Source organism: Tenrec ecaudatus, chromosome X (genome assembly GCF_050624435.1).
Source record: "Tenrec ecaudatus isolate mTenEca1 chromosome X, mTenEca1.hap1, whole genome shotgun sequence".
In the NCBI taxonomy this organism is placed as follows: Eukaryota; Metazoa; Chordata; class Mammalia; order Afrosoricida; family Tenrecidae; genus Tenrec; species Tenrec ecaudatus.
This window is the reverse complement of record NC_134548.1, coordinates 127,999,040-128,018,265: the sequence shown is the minus strand read 5'-3', so window position 1 is coordinate 128,018,265 and position 19,226 is coordinate 127,999,040. Positions and strand designations below refer to the sequence as shown.

Below are 19,226 nucleotides of genomic sequence, written 5' to 3'. Positions count from 1 at the left end.
CGACAGTAATCACAGAAGAAGGAGTCCCTGGCAGTGTTTCTGTTAAATTGCGCACTAGGTCGCTGTTGGTAGAAAGCACACTCCAAGGGCACCTAAGCACCTGTTACGTAAGAGAATGGGGGCCGGCTTAGTGCTTTTCTGTAGTGCAGGTGGTGAAGCCAGATTCTTGGCTTCTGGGCCATATGCAACATTGTATGCACTTGAGAGTATTTTTAGCTGAGGAAATAAAATGTACCTGTGGGGGCGGGGAGACCTCAAAGGAGGGAGGAAGTGAGAGCAAGGGTTTATTTTGGAGGACATTAGGCTTGGGCCATGCGGAACACTGGTACTATATCAGCAGCAGTGGAGTTTCCACAACTGTAAGTCTTTACAGGAGCAGAAAGCCCCTTCTTTCGCCCACGGAGCGGCTGGTGGATTGAAACTGCTGACATGGCAGTGAGCAGCCTAACCCATAAGCCAACATGAAATCATTTTGTTTCAGGTGTGATCTGAGTGTCCAACCAACACACGGTGTGTGTGCAACGTGCTGACCTGTTTCTCTGCTTCATGTTGGCATGCTGCCTTCTTCTGTGCAAAATTCATCTATACACGGGAGTGAACACAGTGATGATTCCAGTTCTTAGAGCGTTCTGTACTGGGCCAACTTTGGACAGCTTCCGTGATGTCTCTACCCGTCACGGTGGATTTTGTAGCTTGTGGTTGCCCGGAAGGACTGCAAGGGCAAAGCATTGTAACGCAGAGGGTTCGGCAGATGTGGACAGCAGGTTTGTGCTCTGCTCAGGCAATCACTGGGCATGCCAGTTTGAGCAGGGAATGAGACACGGGAAGAAGACAAGACACTGCAGTCACAGAGCTGCCTTCTGGTGGGAAGAGAGGCAGACAAGCGCACCAGCCCGCATGGGTCTCCACCCCTACTGAGGAGGGCAGAGGTAATAAGGCAGCAGACATTGTAGTACAGATAGTCCCCCCCCCACCCCAACTAACTCATGCATTGACACAGTGGCTCCCTCGAGGGGCTGCAGCGATAGGAACACTTGTGAGGACAGCACCCGACCGGCCAGGGTGTCCTGCTGTTGTGCACAGCCTCGCCAGGAGTTGGCACTGACTGGATGAGGCTTCGAGAAGGGGCGCGTCTGTCCCCTTCTTAGGACTCTGGAGTTGGTTCTGACATTTTGGTTTTAGTTTTCTTTAGAACTGCCCTTTCTGATCAAAATCTGTATCAGTCTTATCTGTATTTGCCTCTAAAGGTTGGAAACATTACACGCAAACCACTGAAAACTCGACTCACTGCTACTGAGTCAGTGCTGACTTACAGTGACCCCCTGTGGGGAGGCTGTAACCGTGTACAGGAGTCGAAAGCCTAGTCTTTGCTCTGGGTAGAGCTTCTGGTGGTTTCAAACTGCTGACCCTTTGGATTGCAGTCCAGCATGTAACCCACTACACCAACCAGGGCTCGCACACACAAGAAAATACACAAATCGTAAAAATTTACTCTGACAAGAGTTGGATGACGTTGGCAGTAGTAACTAACTGTGTGAGGTTCTAGATCCAGCTGGATTACCTCAGGAAACAAAGATGGTTTATCTAGCCAGAAATTAGTGAGAGTTGCCTTATAGTTCTCTCTATCTTCTTCATATGTTTCAGCAGCGTAAATGCTGACTATATATGTAGAGTTCGCTGGTTGGACGACAAAGGCAGCAACAGTGTGGTGGTACACCAAACACATACAAAGGAGGCAGCTACTCGACCAACAGACAGGAAGAGATCCATATTCACGCCCATTGCAAAGCCAGGCGATCCAACAGAATGCACAACTTAGCATTGTGCAATGATATCATTAATGCAGCCGTGTCATTAATATTACACACAAGTCAGTTTTTGCAGAAGATAAATTTTAAATGGTTAAGGCAGTAATACATCAACAGGGACCTGCCAGAAATTCAAGCTGGATCAAGACGTGGACATAGTACCAGGGATGTGTCACTGCTGATGTCAGATGGGTCTTGGTGGAAAGCAGAGAATACCAGAAAGATGTTTGCCTGTGTTTTATTGGCTTTGCAAAGGGATTTATGTGTGGATCACAACAAATTTTGGGTAGATTGTATATAATTCCAGAACACTTCATTGTGCTCACGTGGAACCTGTGCATAGGCAAAGAGGCCATTCCAGCAAAACAAGAAGGTGGCATGGTTTGAAGTCGGGAAAGGTGTATGTCAGGGTTGTATTGTTTTACTAGGTCTGTCTGCTGAGCAAATAACTGGAGAAGCTGTGGAGATTCTGCTCCACAGTAACCCTATGGGACAGAGTAGAGTAGAACTGAGTCATACTATTGAAAAGGCTGTAAATTATAAGGGGAGCGGGTGACCATGCGCCATTTTATCTTCCACCACCACCCATGCCCCTCCACCCACTCCTTTGTTCAGATGACAGGTTGAAATCGCCAACCTTTCAGTTTAGCAACTGAACACTTACGCCGCTGGGCCACTTGGGAGCCTTCTTTTAGATTCAAATGCATACTATTGAAACTACATTTTGTGGTTGTTGTTTCTTTAGAATAGTGCATTGTTGCGTGTCTAAATTAAATTTGGGATCTGAAAATCAATTCTGAAAGCATTAATGCTCAGAATAAGCAAAAGTAGGAAAGCAAGGCCCATAGGTAGAAATGTCCAGTATGGTTGGTGGTGTGGGCTCAAGGCCAGATTATAAGGCGTGGGGTGTGGGGGGTGTGGGGAGTGTGTGTGTGTGTGAGCGCTTTATTCTGCAGGCTTAGGGCGAGCCATTTAAGGGCTTTGAACAAGTTAATGCTGTGACTCAACTTGTGTTTCCTCCAAAGTGTTGCCATTTGGAATAAAATTCACCTGTAAAAAGGTGCTGGGAGCACTTTAAGTGGGGATTGGCAGCTGATCTTTTCCAAATGAAATATCTGGGCGGATTTGACTCACTCTCACAAGGAAGATATAAGTGTCCTCTCTCTTTGAAAGAAAGACTTTGCTAAATGCAGCGCTCCCAGTAGGGAGTCTGTTTTGTAACTCCGATGAAGTAATGTTCCATACATCAGTAAATTGCTACTGAAAAATACAGAAAATAGGACAGTTTTTCAGTCTGTGCTGTCATTTATAGATTAATTTCCATTAGTGCTGTAGTCTGGCCTTCTGATTTTCAGTGTCTGAATACGAGTAAAACATCTGTTCATGGCAACACCCTCCTTAAAAACTTCCCTTGCCTTCTGCTCCCAGACACAAAGACAAGGTGCAAACTCACGGCGCGGCATTTGTGGCCCTCTGTAAATTGGCCTTTCTAGTTTATGTCAGCCAGTCCTCCCCCATTCAATACATGTGCTTATTCCTGCCGCTCACTATTTTGCTTTTACTCAGGTTTCCTGTCACCAAGGCTCAGCTCAAGTGCTGCCTCCTCTCTCAGTGAGCGCCCTTGGCCAGTGGAGTCCCATCACTCCCTCACCTGCATCCCTGTGGCATTCCTTGGGTCCTCTAGCCGAAACCCCTGTCCGATGTTGTCTGTAGCTCTGTTTAGGGAACTGGCTGCCCACGCTTGCCCAGGAGTTGCTCAAGGGCAGGGGCTAGGTTTGGCACATGGTGGAGACTAAGCTGTATCTTCTCAGGTGTTTTGCACTTGTAGGGGCCCTTGGGGAGAGACACAAGAGCAAGCCAGTCATTGGAATCTAGGACTACAGTGTAGCATTCTGGGACATTGAAACAGAACCTTTCCAATGAGGGGAAGCATGGTGGTTACATATGGGAGAACCTTATACAGGGTTGCTATGAGGTAGCGTCCACTTGATGGCCCAAACCAAACACTGCCATCAAGTCGATGCCAACTCAGAGTAACACCGTAGGACAGGTGAAATCACCCCTCTGAGTGTCTGAGACCCTTTATACGAGAGTCTAAGGCCCTGGCTTGTTTCCACAGTGAGTTTTGTTTATTTATTTACTTATTCGTTCATTCCTTCATTTATTTATTTTGCTTGTTGTTTCAGGGATAAAAACGTAAAATCGGGTAGGCTATTAATTTAATATGGCCCCCAAATAGTTTAGAGGGCTCAGCCCCTAAGAATACTCTCTTTCTAATGGTGACTCTGGTAATAGGAGCTTTGTCTTACATAAGGAATTTACTGAAAGAGGAAAACAAGAATACGGGTAGGTCAGGTGCCCCCACTCCCCGCCTTAGAGGAAGATGTATGAAAAACAGCTGGGTTCTCAAAAAAGACTTACCCCCTGGGTAAGTCAGCTTGTCTTTTTTAGCACCTTTTTTGGGGGTAGAGGGGAGACCCAGCTGTGTGAGTGGTGAGATCATATTGAGACCGCACAAGGCTGAATGTGTGTGTGGACAGCAAAGTAGGATGATCCGCTGAAGTAGACTAAGCTGTAGGCTGGTCACAAGGCAGCCTTCCCAGGGTAAGTAAGGCCAAACAAGACAGTAAAAATGCATGTTCCAGAAGAGCTTTCGCAGTTGTCTATGGAATCCTGCCTCACCTCACTAAGGAGGGGCAGGGAGGGGTAACCAAAAGGAATCTAGCTGAAGATGTTCCTATTTAAACCATGGCTGGGATAGATAGGAAAAAAAGGAGTCCCTGTGGTTTCGTGGTTATGGGTTGGGTTGTGATCTGCGTGGTCAGCAGTTCGAAACCACCAGTAGCGCCTTGGGAAAAAGATTGGACTTTCTACTCCTGTAAATACCTACAGTCTTGGAAACCCATAGGGGTTTACTATGAGTCAGCAATGACTCTAGCAGTGAGTTGGGTTTTGGGATAGATAGAAAGGAGCTTTGGTAGTGGTTGACCTTCAAGGTGAGCAGTTTGAAACCACCTTTGCAAAAAGACAGGGCTTTCTACTCCCATAACAAGTCACAGTCTTGGAAACCCACAGGGACAGTTCTACTCTGTCGTATAGGGTTGTTATAAGTTGGATTGATAGCAGGAGTTTGGCTTTTTTTTTTTTGAGGGGTGGTGGTGGATAGATTGAATAAGGGATTCAAACCCACCAGCCCTTTGGAGGGAGAGAGATGAGACAGCCAATTCCCGTCAAGATTTAGCCTTAGACAACACTATACAGGGTCACTATGTCTGAATTGATTTCATGGCAGTGGGTGGGTAGGGAAATTATGCCAAGAAATGGGGCATACCACCAAGCCCTGAGGACGATATTCCCACTCATAGCAGCCAAAGCACAGAGAGGACCAAAGGGCCGGTCCCACTAGGAGACACGATGTCCCTCACTGACCTATAGCACTACGGGGGACAACACTGGAGACACAGTGTAGGATTTGCGACCAATCTGACCCACCACACTGAGGCAAAACACTAAGGGTGTGCAACAGAACAGCAAGGGGAAAAGAGCAATGAAGTGCCCAGGGAGTACCAAGAATAGACTTTGGGACCAGGGCATGGTACCCCATCAGACTCTACAGGAGAACACTCCTAAAGGTCAACAAATAGAACTTGAACTATTTACAGGCTTTTTGTTGTCGTTGGTTTTGTTGTTGTCTTGTTTTCTTTTGTTGCTTTGTTTTGCTGTCTTATTTATGTGCATATTCTTATCTCTGCAGGTCTATCTAGATAAGATAGGTGGGATAAACAATCCAGAGGAGAAAACAATGGGACCTCCAATTCCCCGGGGAACATGGGAGAGGAGGAGGCAGGGGAAAGGAAGTGGGTGTTAACCCCAGGGACGAGGGAACAACAAGTGATATAAAATCAATGAAGCCAAGGGTGTCAGAGGCCTGGTAGGGCTTGATCAAGGACAATGTAACCGAGAGGAATTACTGAAAACCAAATGAAGGCTGAGCATGATAGTGGGACAAGAGGAAAGTAAAAGGAAATAGAGGAAAGAATTAGGAGGCAAAGGACACTTATAGAGGTCTACATACAGGTATGTACATATGTAAATATATATATGATGGAGAAATATATCTATGTACATATATGTATAGGTTTACTATTAAGGCAGCAGATGGACATTGAACCTCCACTCAAGTATTTATTCAATGCAAGAACACTGTTCCATTAAACTGGCAATACATGATGCATACCTTTCTGACGTGATCACTGAAGACAAAGCAGGTACATAAGCAAATGTGGTGAAGAAAGCTGATGGTGTCCGGCTATCAAAAGAGATAGCGTCTGGGGTCTTAAAGGCTTGAGGATAAACAAGTGGCCCTCTAGCTCAGAAGCACATGGAAGAAGTACACCAGCTTGTGTGATCACTTGGTATCGATAGGCTCAGGCACCAAAGAACAAAAAATCATATTGTGAATGAGGGGGAGTGTGGAAGGAAGATGCAAAGTCCATCTGTAGACAATTGGACACCCCCTTACAGAAGGGTCACGGGGAGGAGACAAGCCAGTCAGGGTGCAGTATAGCAATGGGGAAACATACAACTTTTCTCTAGTTCTTTAATGTTTCTTCCCCCTCCACTATCATTTCTATCCCTTCTACCTTAAAAATCAGGCTAGATCAGAAGATGTACACTGGTACAGATCAGAGATGGAAACACAGGGAATCCAAGACAGATAAACCTCTCAGGACCAATAATGAGAGTAGAGACACAGGTGGGTAAGGGAAAGGTGGGATAGAAATGGGGAACCAATCACAATGATCTACATATAACTTCCTCCCTGGGGAATGGACAACAGAAAAGTGATTGAAGGGAGACATTGGACAGTGTAAGACATGACAAAATAATAATTTATAAATTGTTAAAGGTTAGTGAGAGAGAGAGGGTGGGGGAGGGAGGGGAAAATGAGAAGCTGATACCAAGGGCTCAAGTAGAAAGAAAATGTTTTGAAAATGATGATGGCAACACATATACAAATGTGCTTGACACGATGTATGTATGTATAGATTGTGATAAGAGTTGTATAAGCACCCAATAAAATTAATTTTTAAAAAAGCAGAGGACATCCTCTAGGCATCATTCAGAAACTTAAAAAAAATGGGCATATTCTGATTTTAAAAGAGGTACACTTAAGCAAAAGTAACAAAAAAACACCTCTGACTTTATTTACTTGAAATAGCTTTAGAGTCCATTCGCACATGGAGTAGTATAAGCCAAAATTATTACTAGGTTCAAAATGAAAAGGTAGAGATGATTTCATTTAAAGGATTAGCTTAATATAACTGATGTCTGAATAATTCAGAGAGATGGGGAAAGGTGCATTTTTGTCCCTGCCAAGGTTGGTCCCCCCCTCCCACCCCAATTCCTACTTCCATGTTGTTTCTGAGGCTGGATCTCTTTACCGGAGCAGTCAGCCTCATTGGCCTGGTGGTTAGTAGCTTGACGCTTCGCCCACTGCGCCGCCATCTGGGCTTTGTTCCAAACTCTCGGTCTCATCTCCTTACTGGTGACTCCGAGCGACCCTTACAGGACAGGGTTGAATCTCTGACCCTAACACTTTATGGGAGGTCTGAAGAGGGCCCACCACTTTTCATGACTTCCTTTTCAAGAGCAAATGAGTGGGCTGATATACTGAAGGTTGGATGCAGTTGGAAAATGACGTGACTGCTTTCTAGATGACTGAATTTTGGAGAGTCCCCTGTGGGACAGATGATTAACACATTAGACTGATGGCAGGTTGAAGGTTCTGTTCTACCTAAAGGTTCTGGAGAAGGGAGCAAACAAACAAACTCACAGCTGTGTAGTCAACTCATAGTGACCCTGTAGGATAGGGAAGAACTAACTGCCCCTGTGAGTTTCCGAGATAAGTCTTTACTGGAGTAGAAATCGTTTAAAAGATTTCTTTCTCTTAAGGCGTTGCTGTTGGTTTCGAACCACTGGCCCCATGGTTATCAGCTCAACCAAATGGTTACTTCACTTTTGTGACACCAGCGTTTCTTCACCTGGGAAGAAAGATCTAAAAATACTTAGAAAAAAACCCTATTAAACAGAGAGTGACATGCGAACGCTCATGGTCAGTCAGCATGAGCCTTGATGGATGATGTGGTAAACTTTTGGCAACTGGATAGGTCTGTGTTACTTTTTTCCAAATGGTATAGATTCTTTTGGATTTCATATTTTCATTCAATGTGAGTGATGTAGCGGGTTGAATCCACATACTTGGAGAATATCTGTTCACTTTAAATTTTCTGCTTAAAAGAGCAAGATGTGTTTGGGCTCTGTAAAACTCTGGGGACGGCCAATGAAAGATCAATTTTTGGTTAAAACTTTGTAGTCAGCTGGAGATCCAAGGCAGGTTATAAATTCATTGATGAGCACAGAATGGATGCCAATCTAAGTGCTTACTTGTGCAAATGAATTACTCACAGTAATGATTGTATGTCTAGGTAAAGTTGTTAAATTCTTAGATTTGTTAGAAAGTCCCCCCATAAAAGCAAGGTTCCTTTTTTATTGTCAGTAACGATGTGCTGAAGAATAGACGCAATGCTCATCTTAGAAGCTATGTTCATTTAGCATTAAAGGTGCCTTGTCATTTTCTGAGGAACCCTGGTGGCATAGTTGTTAGGCATTGGCCTGCAAACTACAAGATCAGCTGTTCAAAACCACCAGCATCTCAGTAGGAGAAAGATGAGACTTGCTGCTACTGGAAAGATTTGCAGTCTTCGGAAACCTACAGGGGCAGTTCTACCCTGCCCTATAGGGTTGCTAAAAGTGGAAATTCACTAGATGATTGTGAGTTTTGCTATCTGCTCAAGTTATTCAAGTACCACTTTTCATCTTCTGCCATGCTTATTAGCACAAAGGGGGGTGGGGCACAAAAAGCCAGCAGGACTTGGGGGAGAAGTCAAGGTTTTTTTCCCTGCCTGTTGAACAAAGATGAGTAAAATGGAGTTTGGGCGACTGGAGTTCATCAGAATTTTCTCTTTGCTTATAGATTCTCTCGATTATTTGCTAAATGTTTGAGTTAAAAAACCATCTTAGCAGAATTAGATTGAGCTAATCAGACAGATTGGTTATAAAATTTTACAAGTTCTTGGTGTAAATAGTTAAGTAGGGTTGGTAGAGGGAAGTCATTTAAAAGATTTTTCTTGGCTAGAATTCTAAAAAGGACACACACACACAGTTTCTATTTTAGACTGAATTGCCTTCAAATCCTCGTTTTGTAGATGTGTAGAATAGTAGGCGGTTGGTTGCTGCTAAGATGTGACATTCCATTCAGAAATTGTGAGTTGTGCCTTGCCCCGCCCCTCCTTGGATGCCCCAGAGGAGTTGGAAGACACATAAGTAAAGCCAGTCTATCTCTACAATATTCAGCTGGTTATCCCTCAGGAAGCACACGCTTCTGACTGTGTAGTTCTCACGGCTCCTTCTAGGTCACTGGGATGAATTAGACACGGTCCCTTGACAATATCTCACTGTTGTGTTTTTTTTTTTGTAATTTGATTCTTACCCACTTAGAGTTGAGTCTGCCAACTCTTTTCCCAAAGTAAAAGACCTATGGTGCTAATCCTTACTCACTGATGGTAAATATGCAATTGGAAGCAACAGCTTAGCAAGGCAAAACCCCTGATCCAATTACAAGACAAAGTCCAGGAAACCAGCCTGCTCTGCAGCATCAGGGCAAGAGGAGTTCCCTTTGATGTGGACCATAGCATTGTTGGGTGTGTTGTAGTCAATCTTGGCAGCGATTTATGACGCCATAACCTAAGGAAATAAAACCGGGTAGGAGGCAGGGCTCACTCCCAGGATCCCTGGTAGTGTTGGGCTGCTAAGCATGAAGTCAATAGTTTGGAATCACCAACTGCTTGTGGGCGAACGAAGAGGCTTTCTACTCCACGAACTCTTTACAGCCTTAGAAACCCACAGAAGCAGTTTCTCTCTGTCTTATAGGGTCTCTCTGAGTCAGAGTTGACTTGATGGCAGTGAGAGTTTTTTGTTTAGCAGGGAGGGGGCTAGGGAAATACTTTGGTTTTGCTAAACTCTGTGCATGTGCATTTTGCTGGATCCTAGTGAAGAGAATCAAGTCTTGAGTCCCATTAGGTAGAGGGTGCAATCCCTACTGTTTGTCACTAGACAACGTAATCAACCGGCCTGCGCACCAGTGTCTTCATCTGTACAATGGGCACAGCGAAAGCTCTTCTGTGCTGCGGGTTTGCATCTCGGTGCAAGGATTACATGGTAGATACGCTAAAAATTGCTGAGTTTGATATGTGATTGTGCTCCAGAGGAAGCCCAGGTGGAGCAGTGCTTGCTTTTTGGCTGCTTAACTCCAAACCGAGTGGTTCAAAACCATTTGCTCCTATGGAGAAAGACGGGGCTTTCTACTCCTGTTACAGAGTAGAAAGTTATACTCTCAGAAACTCTTAGGGGGGGAGTTCCACCGTGTCCCATAGGGTCACTGAGTTAGCATCGACTCGCTGGCAGTGAGTTTGGTTTTCTTTGTTTGAATGCCCCTCAGAAGTGGCAAGAGAAACTACAGGGCACAACTCTTCACATGGTCACCCCTCTTGTTGAGGTGACCAGGCAGACTAGTGACACATCAGTTAAAGGTCACAAGCTGGAAAGGCTGGTAGAGACGGTGAAAGGCTGTAGGCTGGAGAGGGGAGGTCATGTATCTCTGAGATAGCGTAGGCCAAGACATGGAGGTAGGGATGAACATGGCCCAGTGATCTCAGGCAAAATATCACCCACCCCCACCCCCAACAGCTGTTTGCTTTCCAAAAAACACCAGTGTTTTGAATGCAGTTTGTATTTGCATTTGTGTGCCAAAATTTGCTGGTCAGAGGGGAATCTAAAAATCTGTTCCTATCAATTTTGCCAAGTAGGAATGTACCAACTGAAAAGATGGCTTGCCCCCGACCTCAGATCAATTGAAAATTCCTTCAATACATGGCATTCTTATTGGGGAGGAGGGAAAGAGTGAACTGGGGAAAGCGTCAAAAAAATACAGGGGCCTAAAAAAGCCAGCTACTCTTGGTTTGAACCTTCCGTAGAACTGTCCGTCTGGCTCCTTTGTTGTCATGTTGCACCAGGTTCCCGTGTAGCTTCTTGCTAGGCTACAGTGGTGAGATTTCTTCGTTTTGTTGATCACAGCACTACGTTTGTTGCTTCTCGCCAACATTCCTTCCCTCCTCTCAACAATCACCTTGTCTCAGGTTGTAGTTTCTGCACAAAAGTAGAGGAGAAAGAGAAATCATCGGAGAGCACATAGATCAGACACATGAAATTCTAAGGCTTTGGTAGTCATTTGGTTGGAAGATGATGTGGGTTATGGGAGAGGGGGAAGGGGATTAAGGCATGACTTTCTGAAATCTACTTGAACTAGACATGAGTTTCTCAAGGGCAGGGTGGGCTTCTTTTTCATCTCTGTATGACCAGGGACTAACAAAAGGCTGGGCCTTTGTAGAAAAAGCAAAACCGAACCAAACACTGCCTGTTATCAAAGAAGCCAACTCATAGTGAACCTATAGGACAGGGTAGAACTGCCCCAGTGATTTTTTCTGAGACTGTTGCTCTTGATGGAAATAGAAAGCTCCGTCTTTAAAACTACCAGCCACTCCTTGGGCCATGTTTCTTCCAAGGAGTGGCTGGTAGTTTTAAACTGCGGACCTTTTGGATGGCAGTCCAATGTGTGTAACCAGTACGCCACCAGGGTTCCTTGGGCCTTTGGTAGTTCAGTAAATGTGTCCTATGCGGAACTTCCTTTATTTTCTCTGCTGCCAGAAATTGCTTGCCCCCAGTGCCTGTTTTGAGTGTGAACTGTTAAAGATACTCTCTGTGGAGGAAGGACTCCAATAGGGGAGCCAGATGCCTTAGTGGCTAGAGGAACTTTCAGAAAGGGAGAGTGGAGGGGTGATGGGAATGAGAGGCTCACTGAGTAAACCCCTCTTTTTGTGTGCTTGACTTCTCTCTCAAGAAATCCCTGCCCGCCCAGCCCCCCAATCAGAAAAGGTTCAGGAGTCATTGAAACTCTAGTCTGATCTCAACACTGTGAATGATGTGTGATGAATGACGTTGGGACTAGATCATTCTTTCTTAAACCAGTTATTACTATGCTCCTCCTCACATTGAAACTTAATTTAGACGCTGGGCTGGGGGAGAGGGGTATAGAGATATAGGTTATTAGTTTTATTATACCTGTGTTGCATTCTGGTCTGTCTGCCAGTGTGATAACTGTAGGAGGGAGTCTGTGAAGGTGATGTGCACGGTGTTCACATGAGACTTGCAGAAGAGACATTCTTAGAATTCTTAAGGAGAACTTGTTTCTGAAGTAAAAGATTTACCAGTAAACTAATGACCTTTGGTGCAATATCTAGACACAAGTAACCAGATGAATGCCATGCTCTTTACAGAAAAAGAGTTGTATCTCACACACACACACACACATTGCTACTTTTTTATGAAGACAGTGGATGATTGACAGCTAATGGTAGTGAAAATAGTAAAGTGGATTTCATGAACGATTACATGGTTGAATACATACGCAGCGGTTTGCGAGCTGGGTTTGACATTCGCCCATGTATGCGATGATGAAAGGACAGTGGCTCCCTGTACTGGGTGGGCAAGGACTGCCACATAACTCATCTCAGCTTAGCTCTTTGCCAGGGAGTCACCGCCAATGCACAGCAACCCTGTAGGACAGGGCGGGACTGGCTCTGTGAGTTCCCTGCGGGTTTCGTTCAGCCCAAGTATTTGATCTTGTGAGTGCATCTGTCAGGAATCCCATGTGCCCTCTCTTTAGAGCAAGGAGCAGACTGTAACAGAAGCTGTGGTGATGAGTGTATCCTTTTCCCTCCCAATGTCCTTGTCCTCCTGTGTTAGCAATCAGAACTCTCCTAAGTGGTGGCGTCCTGCATTTCTTCACAGTTTTGGGAAGTCTCTTTCAATCAGGTCCTTAGTGAACCCTCAGTGGAGCACAAAAGGGGACATTTGTTTTCTGCCTTGTGCATTGTGTCCTTTTCAGAACAGCATGGGTCAAACTGACAGCAGCAGCTGAAGGATTAGATAGGGACCTCAGGGGGCAGCGAGGTGGGAAGAACATGGGAAGAACAAACCAGCGGAAGAATCTGAGAAGGGTAGCATGACTGGATGAATGTAGTAAGTGCCACCGAAGTGAAGTGTGCATGTAGAAACTGTTGAATTGGTGTATATTTTCATGTGCATGTTCACAACAACTGCAAAATAAAGACAATTTAAACATTGCCATTTCAATTTTATCTTGATATGTCTTAGAAAAAGACTGATTTTTGTTTTCCATTCATAGGCGTGATAAAATGTTTTCTTTTTCAATCAGTAGATGTCCAGGGAGAAGAGACTTGATTTGAAGAAAAGTATACAACAAATGCTAATTTGGAAGATGTGGCAAAAATCTTGAATATTTTACATGAATGTAGATCTTAGTATCTTCTTAGGCCTACTGCTCCCTTTTCAAAAAAAGGGGAAAAAAACATCAGTGTCCCCCCTGTGTTAGTCTGGGTAGACTAGAGAAACAAATTCATAAACACGTATATGTTTATAGGAAAGAGTTTTATATACAAGAGCAATTGAATATTGAGAAAACATCCCAGCCCAGTCCAGATCAAGTCCATAAGTCCGATATTAGCTCATTTGTCCAATACCAATCTATAAAATCCTCTTCAGACTCATGAGACAAATGTAATGATGCTGAATGCAAGAAGATCACAAGCCAGTGGACCCAGAGTCTTGTGGATCCAGTGGCGTTGTAAGCATCTCAGTGCCGCAGGGGTCTCCATGTGGCTCCTCCAGTTCCCAGGGCATGGAGTCTATCAGCATAGTGCCATGTGTCTTGTCAGTAGAGCCTCACTCAGGGAGGGAGGGAGGGAACGAGAGAGAGAGAGAGAGAGAGAGAGAGAGAGAGAGAGAGAGAGAGAGAGAGAGAGAGAGAGAGAGAGAGAGAGAGAGACGCTCTAGCCACCAAGGAGGAAATACAGGAATTCCCAGAATCCTAATGGGAAGGCCATGCCCACACAGAAGCCTTACTGGCTATGACTTATTGAAAGAATAGACTCCACCCCTTCACTCATAATCCTCTCAAGTCCAAAATTGACACCAGATCATGTAACTACCACCACCACCCCACTCCCCAATTAAAAACTTGTGCTATAACCCATCATCCGGGATCAAGTGTAGGTATTGAGGTATCTGCTTTTGAAGCCACAGCTCCACTGGGTCCTTCTAAAGCCCCCTCGGTTGTTCTAGAGCTGCCCCCCCCCCACAGGGGGCATTATTGCCCATTTTGGTGTAGATGGAGTTTGGGAAACACTTTTAATGGAAAAAGGACAGGAGTTGGGACTCTTAGGTTTGAATCTTGGTTTTGTTACTAAATGTGCACAGATGAACTTTTGAGTGAGTTTCTTCATGTTTAAAATTGAGAAGATTGGATTTTCCTTGTCCGCTTAACTGGTTTTTAAAGCACTTATTGGAACTGCAAAGTGCTTTTCCAATAAAAGAGCAACAAACAACTAACAGTGTCACTAGCAAGTTTATTTTTAGCATTTTATTGTTTTGTTTTTTTAAAACAAACCAGAGCACGCACACTGCTACAGATAAGAGCCCACAACACAGGGAATCCAGGATAGACACCCCTCAGGGCCAACAACGAGAATAGAGATACCAGGAGGATAAGAGGAAGGTAGAGGGGAAAAAGGGTAAATCGATCACAAGGATCAATATATAACCCCCCATCCCAAGGGGACGAACAATAGAGAAGTGGGTGAAGGCTTACAGAGGATGATGTAAGATATGAAAACAATAATCTATAATTTATAGATTCATGAGGGAGGGCAGGCGGGGGAGAGAAGGAAAATGAGGCGCTGATATCAGGGGTTCAAGTAGAAAGAAAATGGTTTGAAAAAGACGATAGCAGCATATCTACAGTTGTGCTTGATATGGATGCATGTTGAGGGCTCTTACAGCTCTTGTAAAAAGCCATACCTCAATTGTATTAAGCACATTTGTACATATGTTGCCATCATTAATTACTAGACATTTATTTTCTTTTGAGTTCTTGGTGTCAGCTCCTCTCCACCCCACCCTCACCCACCTATTTCAATACGAAGAAAGCTTAGGGAGTAGGGAATGAGAACTTTCAAAGACAACCCACTCCACATACCCCACTCTCCTCTACCCCTTTGCCCTCGTGACGCAAACTTAAATAGGTGGCAAATTTGGGTTGATGGTTTTCTTGTGACTGCTTAGGATGAGAAATGTTTATAAAATATCATTTGTTACAAGACACGTTCCTTGATTTATGAGCAAGCACCTTTTCAGGCTAGCAAGTGGGCAAGATGGTCTCACTACTTACTGCTATCGGGTCAGTTCTGACACATAGAAACCCTATAACACAGGGTAGAACTCTCTCTGGGTTTCTGAGACTGTAACTTTCTTATGGAGCAGAAAGTCTCATCTTGGTCCTGCAGAATAGCTGGTGGGTTGGAATTGCTGACCTTGCTGTAAGCCCAAATGGCAGCAAGGTTAAATCAACAAATCTCAGAGAAAGTCTTGTGTGCATGTGGTAGAAACTTTATTGAGGGTTATTGGACAAGTCTAATAAAATGTTAAAAGGGAAACCGAGCTGATTCCAGGAACCCAAGTGGAAGGTGAATTGTGAGAATGACGAGTGCAACGAATGTATAAGGGTGCCTAGCTCAATTGATGTATGTACGGATTGTGATAAGAGCTGTATGAGCCCCAATAAAAAGATTTATTAATTTAAAAATGTTAAGCTAATAGAAAACTTAGGTAAGGAAATCGTGGTACTTCTCAAAGTTAGAGTTTTCTAGTTCTGACCCAGCAGTCTCACCTGAGTTCTATTGGAAGAGCAGGGCGGGGTTCTTTTTTTAAAATCATTTTATTGGTGGATCTTAAAACTCTTATCATAATCCATACATACATCCATTGTGTCAAGCACATTTGTACATTTGTTGCCATCATCATTCTCAAAACATTTGTTTTCTGCTTAAGTCCCTGGCATCCATTCCTCATTTATCCCCTCCTTCCCCAGTCCCTCACATCTTGCCCTGTCTACTGTCTCCCTTCTCCCACTTTTCTATTGTCCATCCCCCAGGGAGGAGGTCACATTTAGATCCTTGTAATCGGTTCCCCCTTTTCCAACCCAGCCTCCCTCTACCCTCCCAGTATCACCACTTACACCCCTGGTCCTAAAGGGATCATCCGCCCTGCATTCCCTGTGTTTCCGGTTACTATCTGTACCAGTGTACATCCTCTGGTCTAGCCAGACTTATAAGGTAGAATTGGGATCATGATAGTGGGGGGAGAATTTAGGAACTATAGGAAAGTTGTATTTTTCATTGTTGCTATATCACACCCTGATTGGCTCCTCTCCTCACCGAAACCCTTCTATAAGGGGATATCCAGTGGCCTACAAATGGGCTTTGGGTCTCCACTCTGCACTTCCCCCTTCATTCACTATGGTGAGATTTTTTGTTCTGATGATGCCTTATACCTGGTCCCTTTGGCACCTCGTGATCACACAGGCTGGTGTGCTTCTTCCATGTGGGCTTTGTTGCTTCTGAGCTAGAAAGCTGCTTGTTTACCTTCAAGCGTTTAAGACCCCAGATGCTATACCTTTTGATAGCTGAGTACCGTCAGCTTTCTTCCCCACATTTGCTTTTGCACCCATTTGTCTTCAGCAATTGTATCATGGAGGTGTGCACACAATGATATGATTTTTTTGTTCTTTGATACCTAATAACTGATCACTTTGACACCTTGTGATTACACAGGCTGGTGTGCTTCTTCCATATGGACTTTGTTGCTTCTGAGTTAGATAGCTGCTTGTTTATCTTTAAGCCTTTAAGACCCCAGATGCAATCTCTTTTGATAGCCGGGTACCATCAGCTTTCTTCACCACATTTGCTTATTCACTAGCCTTGTCTTCAGCAGTTGTGTCGGGAAGGTGATCATCATAGAATGCCAATTTAATAGAAGAAAGTATTCTTGCATTGAGGGAGTACTTGAGTGGAGGCCCAGTGTCCTTCTGCTACCTTAATACTGTACCTATAAATATATGTACATAGATCTATTTCCCCATCCTCATATGTAAATATATTTGCATATGTACATGTATTTATCTAAACCTCTATAAATGCCCTTTGCCTCCCATCTCTTTCCTCTATTTCCTTTGACTTTCATCCTGTCCCACTATCATGCTCTGTCCTCACCTGGTTTCAGGCCCATTTCTTAAGAACCCCAGAGTTATACGGGTCCCTGCCTGGTGGCAGCATAAACTACATCTGGGAGGCTGCACACATTGGTGGGTGATGCATGTTCCATGGGTCACAAAGGGTTAAACCTTGAACTTTCAGGGATGTTGTTGCAATCAGTATGGGGAGGCTAGTCGACCCCAGGAGCAAAACTTTCCTTTTCAGTGCCTTTTATGTAAGGTTTGCATGCATGCTGTAGGTGAATCGCTTACATGGCAAATTGGTTTTCCAACCACTTAATTCACAAACTGTTCCACAACATTGGTTGGGATGCTCGTAGTGTGTCAGCGCTCTCCCCACTACCTCCCTAGGATCCTCATTTCTGTGCACTCAGTTTCGCCGTTTCTCCTATCTTTGCATCTTTCAAGACAAACTTAAACTCACTGCCCTAGGGTCTATGTTGACTCACAGTGACCCTATCGGACAGGATAGAACTGCACCCGTGAGCTTCAGAGACTGTCACTCTTCACGGCTCTAGCAAGTTCATCTTTCCCCTAAGGGGAGTGGCTGCTGATTTTGAACTGCTGACCTTTCACTTAGCAGCCCTACTTGTAACCAACTACGCCACCATGATACTATTAGTTTGTGGAAAATGCTGTCCTTTGGCTCTCATATAGTTGATAGTTCTAATGACACATTCTTCCTGAGTGTTCCTGTTTGTTTGATAGACCGTTCAACTGAAAGGCAGCCTCGGGGAGTGTCTTAAGTTCTAAGTTATACGGCTCTCTTGGGGAAACAGGCTCACGGCTTCTGCCAGTTTCATTCTGACCAGCAAATTCTAGTCTTATTTTTCTTTTGAATTTTGATCTATCTTTTTTTCCCTCATACTATCTGGGACCTTTTATTGTGGTCCTTGTTGGTGTGGATTGTAGTGGTAGCTGGGTACCATCTCAGTCTTCTGGTTTCAGGTTAGAGAAAGCTGTGGTTCCTGGTGGGCCCATAGTCATTTGGACTAACTGCTTCCTCGCGTCTTTAGATTTCTTCATTCTTCCTTGCTCCAAGCAGGAAGAAAACAGTAGTTGCATCTTTCAGATGGCTGCTCACAAGCTTTCAAGATCCCAAACATTACTAATCAGCCTTATCTCCATGAACTGTGCTTTGCCTGTTGGTGATGTTCCCTGAGACGATGGCCCTTATTCTGCAATCTAGTAGTTCAGTCCTGTCTCTATGTGCCCCATTTTATTTGTGAATATGTATGCAACATTTACGACTCTATATGTAGAAATGTGTCGCACAACCATACGAACATGTGTACACAAGTGTGCTCCAAGAGGATATCTATGAATCTAGTAAAGGTATTGTTATTCCTGTCATTGCACGAGCGTATACATGCTCCACTGTCACTGTAGTTAACGTTTATTCTTGCCTGCCTCCCCCTGCCTCACTTTGCTTTGGTCTCCCATATTATACATGGCTTGACTTTCCCTTCATCATAAATAACACTGGTGCAGTAAGTTCAATGCTGATTTGCTAACCCCAAAAGACAACTGTTCAAATGAACCAGCTGCTCCATGGAAGAAAGATGAGGCTGCTTGCTCCTGTAAAGATCCACAGTCTCAGAAACCGCAAGGAGCAGTTCTTTTCTGCCCTATAGGGTCACTATGAGTTGGAATAGACTCAATAGCAATGCATTGGCTGGACCAGACCTATCTAGTGATGACTCCTCTCTCTTCTTTGCGCTCCACTCGAACTCATCCAAGGAGTCCTTGTAGCTTAGTGGGTTAAGTGTTAGGCTCTGAACCTAAAGAGTAGCATTTTAAAGCCACCAGCTGCTCTGTGGGAGAAAGATGAGACTGTCTACTCCAGCTGCTATTGAGTCAATTCCAACTAGTCATAACCGTGTATAGGATTTCTGAGACTATATCATCATGGGATCAGACAACCTCATCTTTCTCACCTGGAACAGTTGGTGTATTTGAACCACCAGTCTTGTGGTTAGCAGCCCAATGCCTAACCCGCAGCACCACCAGAGCTCCATTCTCCCCTCTTTGGTGACCCTCCAAGAATGTTTCTTGACTTTTTAAGAAAATGGACTCACATAACATTTGCCCTTTTGTGATTGACTTACCTT

At 44.3% G+C, this 19,226-nt stretch overlaps 1 protein-coding gene across 2 annotated transcripts in view; it reads left to right on the top strand.

Moving 5' to 3' along the window:
* Window positions 1–19,226, top strand: part of DOCK11 (dedicator of cytokinesis 11) — a 232,006-nt gene that overhangs the window by 44,248 nt on the left and 168,532 nt on the right. The gene's annotated exons all lie outside the window — the stretch shown is intronic.